This window comes from Leopardus geoffroyi, chromosome C1 (assembly GCF_018350155.1).
Source record: "Leopardus geoffroyi isolate Oge1 chromosome C1, O.geoffroyi_Oge1_pat1.0, whole genome shotgun sequence".
In the NCBI taxonomy this organism is placed as follows: Eukaryota; Metazoa; Chordata; class Mammalia; order Carnivora; family Felidae; genus Leopardus; species Leopardus geoffroyi.
This window is the reverse complement of record NC_059328.1, coordinates 70,258,790-70,267,021: the sequence shown is the minus strand read 5'-3', so window position 1 is coordinate 70,267,021 and position 8,232 is coordinate 70,258,790.

The following is an 8,232-nucleotide window of genomic DNA, read 5'->3' as shown; positions in this document are numbered from 1 at the left end:
AACTGAGTGAGCCACCCAGATGCCCCACAGTCTTACATATTTAAGAGCTTGGTTCATTTAATAGGTTTTAGTGTTTTTCTTTTGGTTATGTAAGACTTTGACTTAATAAGAATCCTAATCCAATATGATATATCTTACATTTATTCAAAAATTTTCCCACAATAGTACTGGAATTTTAATTTTATTTATAGTATTTTCTGCAGTGAGTAATATAGTGCTTCTATATCCATAAATCTATTTATATATTCCTTTTTGATGTAAGGCGAACATTTACATTGTTTTACCCTGCCCCACCCCGCCCCCGCCCCCCGCCCCCCACCCCCTGCCCAATAATTATTTCCATACCTTTCTATTTCTCCCTGACTTGAAATGTCTTCTTGGGGTGCCTGGATGGCTCAGTCGGTTGAGCGTCGGACTTCAGCTCAGGTCATGATCTCATGGTTATGAGTTTGAGCCCCGCATCCGGCTCTGTGCAGATAGCTCAGAGCCTGGAGCCTGCTTCGGATTCTGTGTCTCCCTCTCTCTCTGCTTCTTCCCCACTCACATTCTATTTCTCTCTCCCTCAAAATAAATAAACATTAAAAAAATTAAAAATGTCTTCTTTATTATGTAGTACTTTCGTGTTTATGCTAAGTAATATCTATCAGATATGTGTTCCGTGATTTTTAGGCTTATTCTTTTATCACTACCATTCTGTGACTGGAACTTTAGAGTACAGTTTCATATATGGTAAGGATAGTCCTCATCCATTACTCTTCTCTATCAAAACACATTATTTACTCATATCTATCATTTCAAATAAAATTTTAACATTGTAAATATATCCATACTTTTAATTATAAAAAATATTCAATGTGGAATTATATCAGGCAAAAAAGTAAAAAGCCCCCTTTTCAATCCCACACTAAAATCAAACATTCAATTCTATGAGTGTACTTCTAGATCTTTTATAATTATTTGCATATATGTGTTTTCAAAAGTTTGTTTTTACCTGAAGTGTACTAATATATACACATACTTTTTCAATACATACCTGTGGAACATCCACATTTAGTAGGTACTGGGACACGTCGGTCACCAAGGCAAGCAGAGATCACTGGGCTTGTGAAGCTTACATCCTAGTGGAAAAAAACACACAATTAACAATATAAGATTAAAATCATTTGGGGCGCCTGGGTGGCTCAGTTAAGGGTCCGATTCTTGATTTAATCTCAGGTCATGATCTCACAGTCGTGGGATCGAGCCCCACACTGGGCTTGCAATGGGTGTGGAGCCTGCTAAGATTCTCTCTCCCCCTCTACCTCCACCCCTCCCTGTCCTCCCTCTCTCTCTCTCTCTCAAAAAAAGAATCATTTAATGTCTTAGAATATGGTAAATGCTATGGAAAAGCAGAGGAGAGTTAAGGCGTGAGAACTTCTTGTGTGTATAGTGAAGAGTGTTGCAACATAAATAAAATGGTCAAGCAGCTCCACTGAGAGTATCATTTGAGTAAGACTTGTTGGGGGCATTCAAAAACTTGGTTTTAATGCTTAACATATCTTGAAGATTTTTCTTGTCAAGACACAAAGATCCCTTCATTCTTTCAACTGCTCTTTAATATCCTATATCACTTTAATGCTTCTTTCTTGGAAATTAATGAAGTATAGAAGATTTAAAAAAACACAGTTTTTAACATTTATTTTCTAGTCACAGAAACATGTAGCTCAAATTAATAATATGCATTATGTTCTAACAGTATTGAAATATCTACAAATAATTTGCCAGGCATTAGGCATTAATCAGCATCTCAAAAAATTAAAAAACAAAAATAAATAAACAAAAAAATTAAAATGAGTATCATTCAGGCTATATCTTTAAACCCAATGCAATAAATTAAAAGACTGAACAATAAAATAATAGCCAACCAAATATATTCACATAGATATTTTTAAAAATCTATAACTGTTATAATTTGTTCTTGACACATAACTGTTATAATTCTTTGTTGGTTTCTAAGAACAATTTTGATGATCAAAATTCATATTAGAAACTCCTTTAAAATCAGTGAGCACACTGTTCATCAATTCCTATGAGATACAATAAAAGCAATTATTTGGAGTTAATTTTAGAAAAACCAAAACACTTATTTGAAAATGACATAGTTTAAAATAAAGTATTATACTCAAAGTCTATCAATAGAATAAGCAAAATTCAAGTAAAATAGAAGATTTTTTAAAGAAAAAATAATAAATTGAACAGTGTTCAAAATATATATAATTATTTGAAAAGACCCATCCTAACTTACTTTGTAAGTCACTTGAGGGAAAGAAGATAAGCAGATATAATTACAAATAAGAAGAAATTTTTTTTCAACAGAAAAGAATGGCATATGTATATGTAAAATAATACATATACTTTTAAAATGTAGAATCCAAAGTGCCTAGTTTCTATAAAAATATAAATTACTAACACTGAGTCAAGATGAGCAGATAATATTAACAGAACAATTCCAATAAAATAAGCAAAATACAGTCAAAGATATTTCCTTAAAAAAGGACACTAAAAAAGCCTCTAATTTTAATATGGCTAATTATAGTCAAATTTCCCACTTATTCTCCCAAATATGGAAACGAAACCAGAAAAATAAGAAACAAAAATGCAAAATCATTTTTGTTGTTTTTGCTCTTGTTGTTGTTGTTAAAACAAGCAAATTACTATATTCTTGAACAACAAAATAGGAGGAACAACAACAAAATTGGCTGCCCCAATCAGTAAACTTTAACAGTAGTGGAGAAAGATGCAGGAAAAGAATGTCCATGATGTCAGAGCTTGGAAAATATGGTAAAACATGCTTTTCTATCCTAAGAGGTGCACTCCATTGCAAAAACATTAGTTTTTTTTTCTTTACAACAACGGGACCAGGGCCTACGGACTGTCAGCAGGAACTTTCATGGGGTTGGTTCTGAGGAGAAGGAGAAGAGAAAAGCTGCATGGAGAATTTTAACAGACAAACTGCATTCATTGGTAGCAGGATGTCGGTGGGGTAGGGGTTGTAAGGAAACTGCATTGTGATCAGCTCTGCAGAACTGATTTTGGCAGACTAGGGAGACGCAAGGCTGAAAGACATATCATTTTGTCTTTCTAGGCTGGAACATGACTCTGTCCACTCTGTACGTATTCTGAAAAGAGCTGATCCTGGATTTTTAGTCAAAATGAAAAAGATGAGTTAAAAAAATAGCTAGTGTAGTATTTATGCAAGATACTATTAAAAAAAAGCAGGAAGAGAACATAAAAAACAAAGGCAGATATGCAACATTCTGTAAAACAAAACTGTTTTTCATAGAACAGCAAAAGTTGTTACTAAATACATCATATGAGATTGAAATATGACTGAAAGCAACTGTTTTCATAAAACAAAAGCACAAAGAAGATCTACAAGAGTTTAGGAAAGACATGGAAAAAGTATCGAAAGAAATTCGAGCTTGCAGGGCTTAGAAAAGAAATAGATTATAAATAATAAGTAATCACACCAAACAAGACGAAATAGAAGTAGCACAAACATGCATACAAAAAGTAGACACTACTGAATCACAATGAATAATAACAAATGATGCAGATGATGTGAGTGATACAAAGCAAGCAAATCAAATGGAAATGAGCAAGAGTTTAAAAGGGTTAGACAGAAAATCATAATAAAAGAAAAAAAATCATATCCCCTCAAAAACAACTGAAAGCATGAAACTGAAAATGCATTTTAAAATATAACTCAAGAAAATTTCCTTAAACCAAAGAAAACTTACAGTTGCGTTTTAAAAGGACATATTAGATCTCAGAAAAGATCAACACAGATTAGGCCACACAGCATGTTTTATTATAGTTACTGGATTTGAAAGACAATGATAGGCTTACCAACCAGGAAAAAAGTTAAAGTCCTCCAGGAGAAAACATGAGGGCAGCCTCATTAGCTCCACGGTGACATAAAATGCTAGTTAGTAGAAACAATGACCATAACCTCTAAAGAAAAGAAAATGTGTTCCCTAAGGTTTCTACCCAGAAAAACTGTTATAAAAAGAGATCAGAAAACTTTTGCTTATCACAGTGACAAAGATCAACAAGTCTGATAACATGGTATATGTGGGCAAGAGTGTAGGAACACAGGGGTTCTTATACATAGCAGGTGGGACAATCCAATGGTATAATTTCTAAGGAGAACAGTATGACAAGATGTACTAAAAGCATACATAGTACTCTTTGAATCAGCAACTCCACTTGATTTTTTCTTACAGAAATAATGCATAAAAGTACAAGGATATAAGTACAAGAATTTTCATGTAATATTTTGGTTATAGAAAATGATTGCAAGCAAACTAAATCACTACCATTAGAGGAATATTTAAATGCATTATTACATACCAAAAAGAATATTTGGACAAGGTAAATGCATTTCCATTGTAAAAGGCCAGATGGCAACATTTTTGATCAAGGAATGGGCCTTTCTGTTTCCTGGCTGTGTAGTCAGACTCTTAAAGGTCATGATAATTGGGAAGAAAGCTATTGTAAGCATCTCCCTCCACTTTATTTTAAATGCCTTCCCTAAGCCGTGCTGCCTTTCCCTAGGCACCCTCATATTCTTTCTACCTTTTGACCATGAAAGCTCTATATTAAGAAAGACTATGATGAATTCATTCTCTTTAAAGCATAAATGTCGCATAAAGTAATTGCATGACTGGGGGGGGGGGACTGCATGATTTGCTGTTTGAGAGAAGACAACATTTAAGCCAAAAGAATATGTAATTTCAGTCTCCATGTCAGCTCGCCTGTTGATGTAGCTCGTGGGTGGTGGTTGGGAATCTAGCCCTCTCCAATACTGTGCTCCGCTAGATTTTAATCCTGGCCTTGCCCAGAAAACACACATTTGCATACATTGGGAGAGAGAGTTTTCCTCTTTTTGAAGTTCCGTGAGGTTGTTCATCCTCTCCCTTGGGCATCGGTGTAGAGAGTTTGTTTATTTGTTTGTTTTATGTCCCCTCTGCCACATTAGTGTGCCATTGCTGCATTCAACAAATGGCTAGGGAATTCAATATAGATTTTTTTTTAAGTTCAATGTTTTATGTGCAAATCGTGTATAAGCATTCTCCTGAGCATTATGAAGAACATTGGGGATTTTGCCTAAGCTCTTTCCAGAGCTTAAGATTTACTGGTACTCTTCCCACCATATTGTCTCAAATGTCCTCTTTTACTTTCTCCATGCCTGCTTTTTCCTAAAAGACCAGCTACTTTTGTACCTCATCCACAAAGCCTGTATTACCTCTCCAAACACAGGAATCTCTCTTCTCTGAACTCATAACCCTCATTGAATAGGTCTATAGTGTGATACTCTAGCAGACAGTAGCTTATGTGCCATCTGCCTCTCTGGTGTGACTGGTTGATATTTCAGGGTTAGTATTTTATGAATATGCTTTTTCATTACAATATGTTGTGTTCAAGAATTTTTTTTCATTGAATGAAGCGATGTCATTCCACACACAAAAGTCTTATAAGCACTATCAGCACAATATTATATTAACACATTTAATTCTTTTTAAACAATAGATAATTAACATAACTCAGTGCTTGCTAATAGGAAGCCACACTGTCCCATCATGCTCACACTGAGAAATTACTAGCTTTGTGACACTTCATCAAGTTTTTCAAGATGGAGTAAAATGGGGAAATCTCACTTGTGCTTCCTTGCCAGAGAGGCAGGCGTTCCTGATTCCCAGAATAGGGTCTGCTCCATTCCTGTCATTGGTTGGGTGGTCCCTCCTCTCCTGACTGTTGTCTTTAGCAGCAGATTGGCTTCATTCACTGACTTTCAAAGTCCGGAAGGCATGTTCAGAAACCTTCTACTTCCTAAGGGGTGGATGGACTAGACCATATGTTTTGCTCTTAGTGTTATACTTCTTTTTTTCCCCCTTATGTCAAAGTCTTCCCCCTGTGGTTTTGTTGGCAAGAACAGTGGCTCTTCCATTCTCTCTCTCTCTCTCTCTTTTTTTTTTTTACCAACACCAAGACCACATTTCCAGTGACACCTGCTAGAATGCTATTCACTGGTTATGCATTTGAGATTTACTATTTTGTGTGTTGACTTGCCAACTAGATTTTAAGCATTTACATGTAGCTAACACACCTTCGTATCCTCCCTCGCCCTGCCCAAACTTTCAGCACCTACCACAGAGCTGTTGCTTGTCAATTAGTATCTATATTATCAAGAGATGACATGTAGTCCATGCTTTCAGGGAAGGGTAGGAAGAATGGCTCAAGTATTTTGTTACTGCTCTCCCGTAACTGTCTACCTTTCCACACTTAAGTTTTTAAAGTGATGTTGACAAATGTCATTTCTGGTAGCTGATCAACTTATGGTGAACGAACACAAGCATTCTGGGGAGAAAATATGCCAGGAAGCAGTCCAGATTCTTCTCCCCTCTGGACTCAGATCCCTTGCAGAATTGGGCAGAGTTGTTATTTTATCTAACCTATCCCAAAAAAGAAGTTAAAGCTATTTTTACAATGTCCCAAACACCCATTGATCTAGAACTCACATCCCTTTTACAAATCAAATCTGCTAGTAAATCATTCTCTCCTGACATATCAAACAGGGTGATTTCCAAAATTCACATTAGTCATAATTTATCAGATAGGATCTATGTCTCAAAAGACTTTATTAGATCTGTATTTTGTAAAAACAATATACAGAAATGGCATGTTCTTTTAAATTTAGAATAAAATTAAACCATGATTTCATTTTATAGATCAACAGGTCATTCTTAGTAAGTCAGTAACTTTTTTTTTAATTGTTTTTGTTTTTTTGCTGTTAAGATGATTTAATACAAAACTCAGTTCATCTCTATGATTCCCAGGGCAAGTGGAAATCTCACTGGATTTGAAAATTATGGATGATTTTTTTCAGTTCATGGAAAATTTGGTAAAATAAGATTAAAATAAGATACACGGGAGTGAACTCTGTGCACAGTCCTGAAGCTTGTTTAATACTACATATATACAGCTCTTATTCTCAGAGGATAGCTTAGAAATGTAAGAAAGTGAGACCTACAAACCTCTTTTTAAAAGAATACTGTACCTGCCTTACAACTGTATCCTCCTGGAGGAAGATTATTTATTGAAATAATTGTAGAAGTTGACAATTTTTTTTCCCGAGAAAGTTAGAAAAGTTTCCTTTGTGTTTTATTCATAGAAGAGGCAGTCAGAGAAAAAGGTCTCCGTTGACCTAGATTTCCTGTTTTCCTGTATGCCAATAATTCAAAGAACCCAAATTTATGCATCTGACACCATCTCATCATAAATAACAATATTCCTGCATATATAGTATAGTGCTCTTCAAGATGTGCAAATCATTTCACACACATTTTCTCATTAATCCTCCCATGTTATTATCCCCAAATTTCAGGGATGTGGAAATTGAGATGGAGAGAAGTGGAGTTACTTACCCAAAAATATGTACTATGCTAAATAAAGAGCTTGGGAATGAATTTCCGGACTGCTCTTTGTACTAGATGTCAGTTCTGCCCTTCCTCACAGCATCATTGAAATGTTTTCCTGCATAAAGTACCACATGCTTTAAATAACTGAGGATATATTTTTAAGCCAATTAAACACCTATCTAATTTATTTACAGTAGCCACAATGTCTCATTTGGGAGATCAATACCTCACCAATACTGAGCCATGAAGCATAAATTCTTTTGGTTAAAAGCAAACTGCTTCCCTTATCGATTTATAGAACTTGGCTGTTAGCATCATGGCCCTGCCATCTTTCCCATTGGAATGAGCATGGATAATTTATTTTGCCAAGGGCAAGATTTATACACATGAACCATTTTTATTCCAATAATGAATGTATTACTTTCCCTCAAATATACAGTGAAAAATTACTATGAAGTCATTACTCAGGTTCAGTTGCTGATAGGCCTGGGGATGAAGAAATAGTCCTTTCAAGTTTCTCTCTCTCTCTCTCTCTCTCTCTCTCTCTCTCTCTGTCTTGAAACCCTGTTCTCCCATAGGTGTGGGAGATACACCTGTAAGCTCTTCTGAGGAGAAGCCTCATTGCAGCTTCTGAGGAGATGCCTTACTTAATCTCCATTTGACCCTATTATTTGGAGTAATTGGAAGGTTAGAAAGTACACTTTCTGGACTCCTTTGCAGCTAAGTGAATCACTTATATGCACTTGAATAAGATTCAGAAGCCAGAAGTTTG